This window comes from Triticum aestivum, chromosome 3D (assembly GCF_018294505.1).
Source record: "Triticum aestivum cultivar Chinese Spring chromosome 3D, IWGSC CS RefSeq v2.1, whole genome shotgun sequence".
NCBI classification, from domain to species: domain Eukaryota; kingdom Viridiplantae; phylum Streptophyta; class Magnoliopsida; order Poales; family Poaceae; genus Triticum; species Triticum aestivum.
The window spans coordinates 320,393,884-320,397,088 of record NC_057802.1 but is presented as its reverse complement, the minus strand read 5'-3'; the positions used below and the strand labels follow the sequence as shown (position 1 = coordinate 320,397,088).

The following is a 3,205-nucleotide window of genomic DNA, read 5'->3' as shown; positions in this document are numbered from 1 at the left end:
CTCGACTTCTCTGGTGGTTGGGGTCAACGGTGTAGGCGGAGTCGCAACCCGCGGCAACCGTAGAAGCAGGCTCCATCGGGGAACGTGACGGGAACCTGCCACCGAAGACGCTTCACGATGGTTCCAAGCGCGCGACAGCTATCCGGACGCAGGCATCGCGTGCGAGCTGGCCTAGCCACAGGAAACCCTCTCGGCCAGCAACGAGACCGGCGCCAATAGCACTTCCTCTCCAGGGGTCTCGCACGGGAGCTATAGGACAGTGTGGCACAGACTGTGGCTGCACCGGTGATCTCGCAATCGCCGTCCACGGTGGCGGAGGCGAGACCGGTGTAGGCCGCTACAACTCTGAATCTCGGTCGCAGGCTGGTGAGTACCGCCTTCTTCGAGGACCCCCCAGCTTGCTTATAGTAAGCCGATGATCGATCATCAGAGTCATTCTGATGTGGCATGGCGTGCATGCTAGATGTTTGCTCATTTGCTTATGTTGTCTATGGTAGGTTCTTTCCACTGAATGTTTTTACCCCTGCGACTCTGCTCCCCCGGGACGATCTCCACTAGCGCCGCTGCCGCCTCCTCTCAGCCTTCGCAAGCAGCGGGTGGATGCACCAGTCACCGATGATGCTTGCTAAAATTCCACATGTTGTGGTGGCGACGACGAACCCGCCTACATGTGCACGGAGACATCTTCTAGCCCCTTGTCAAGGCAAGTCACAACCTAAGGCTTGGTCTTCGTTTTTGGACTGGTGTTTGATCTATAGCTAATTGTTTATATGATGGATATGTGCAGGCAAGAAGCAGACTGATTTTTGTGTAAAACCTGGCTTCTTCTAGAAAGGGTTTGCGTTCAGTTTATGGCTAGTTGTTGGGGTGCTGGACGATGCGCAGGCACGGGTCACCAATGCTTTTTATGATCCATGGAACGGTAATGACTGCCTAATTCACAAGGGATGGATTTTGATTGTTAATATAATTCAGTACTGTATCCAAACTTTTCTGAATCAGTTATCCGTGTAATGTATCCAAAATTTTCCGAACCACTTTTCTGAATCAGTTATCCGTGTACTGTATCCATGTTTCGATTTTGGTGTGCAAACAAATTAGAATGAAAATGCCTCCATGTCAACCATGCATTGGTTGAATATTAATTTTAACCAATAATGTGTAGCATATGTCATTCAAAATAGAAGCAGCCAAACTAATTCTGAAGGTCTACATGGTTCGTTGGGCATCTGTCATTAATACTGAATTTTCAGTGAGAGCTACCTCGCAGTGTAGTATTTTTAACCAAGATATTTGTTTTGTTCCATTACCAACTGAGCATAGGTTCATATATTGTTAGGTGACAAAGATGCAGCTCCAAAAAAAGGAAATAGAGATGGGTTCAGATATCGTGAGACATATATTGTCATGTTAGGAATATATATTAGGACTCCATTCAGTTATACATATAAAAGATGACTGCTTCTGTATTTTCGCCAATATTTTTATGATGATCTTGTCAATAGATTGCTACTAGGTCATCTGTTGTATGTGATTTTGAGGTCTATGATACCGGGGACATAGCTTGTACGTGTTGTTCAAAGATGTAAATTAGATTCTTTTATGAGGTTATGCGAATCCGTGTTAACTTGATGCCAATTGCTAAATCTTCCATATATTAATGTATGCCTATTTCTACCAGTGCCCTTCTATCCATAGCTGAATCTGAAGGATACATGAAGTATGAGTGCTGGTAACTGATAATGTATTTATTTGGTTATTCAAAGCTACTCCCTCCGTAACCAAATTCGGAGGGAGTATGCAACACTCTTTGTTCAATTACTACTTATCTAAGAATTTCATTCTACAATACTTTTTTTAAATTCACTCAAATTAATGTTGCATCAGTTTCTAGACTTCAAGGTATAACACTCTACAGTGGACTTGTGAAATCTGAGATTTAGTGTTTAGGATATTATGATTTCCAAAAATCTTGAATGTAAATCAGCAAATGTGTGATGTGCATACAAAAAAGTTGCTAGAATTTTGATATTTGAATTGAGATTCACACATGTCTTACTATTAGCTTCCCCTTGAATAATTATTTCAAGTCAGCAGCTATATGGAATTGAGGGTTCACTGTTTCATTGACAGCTTTATGTCAATATAGTATTATCTTTAGTTTGGACTTTTGACTTGGCCATAATGGTAGACTAGGAAATATCCGTCCCATTGGTCGGAATACTTATTGTCGACATTACTGTTAATATTTGATGATACATATTACCGGTTTCTATTGTTTCTAGGAGCTGCAAGGCAGTGGTCTTTCTGAAATGTCTAGCATGTAGATCGTACTTATAGTAAAAAGGAACACCTGGCCTGATCGTGTATGGTGCTAGCAGTTATCTGTAGGTATAGCTAAATTGAAGATATATTCTCGCTATTTGCCTCTGTGAGGCTTACGTTTTTTACCATATGACTCAGGATTGTTGTAGGCTTGTAGTAGCCATCTGTAGATCAAAATATAAAATTAAGATGCTCTACGTGAAGGCGAAGCTAATATTTTTCTTGCTACCGCAACAGTGCATTCTGTAGCATTCTATTTATTTTGTATTCATTGAAAAAATTTAAAGGCGCAAAAATATATATATTGTGATCTTTATCCTAACTAGACCATGCTAAACATATATTTTTCGAAGACATCGTTGGGAAGGCAATGGACGGATATCCACCTTTGTTATGTGACCCTTATCCTAACTGGCGCAAAAAAATTGAAGGCGCAAAGATATATTTTTTGAATTCATTTTTTGTATTCTATTACCCATGGCAACGCATGGGCATTCAGCTAGTAAAAAATATAAAAGGTAGAGATACTTGGTAGATCGTTTTTACGTACTATTGGTGCCGTGATTGATATGAAAGAAGGCAATATTACATTTCAATTTCCTTTGAGCAAGGGTATGGGACACTTTCCTATAACAAGAATTAAGCCACTACATTAATCAATCATGAGGGCATCTTATGGATCTAGATCTCAAGATGACAATGCTTAAATCTATGCACTATGCCTAGCTAGGGGCATAAAACGATAGCGCTTGTTGGGAGGCAACCTAATGAATAAAATTTATTTTTGTCTTTTTCTTTCTGTTCTTGAGTGTTTGCACGATTATGCCACTGTTATGATTGTTTTTTTGTGTTTTAGTTAGTTTTTGTGCCAAGCAAAGCC

General features: G+C 40.7%; 1 long non-coding RNA gene across 1 annotated transcript; it reads left to right on the top strand.

The window, feature by feature from the left end:
* Positions 1 to 793: 793 nt before the first annotated feature.
* On the top strand, positions 794 to 2,126 carry LOC123074568 (uncharacterized). Its single transcript, XR_006436014.1, has 2 exons — positions 794 to 922; positions 1,682 to 2,126. It is a non-coding gene; the product is annotated as an uncharacterized lncRNA (long non-coding RNA).
* Positions 2,127 to 3,205: the final 1,079 nt, after the last annotated feature.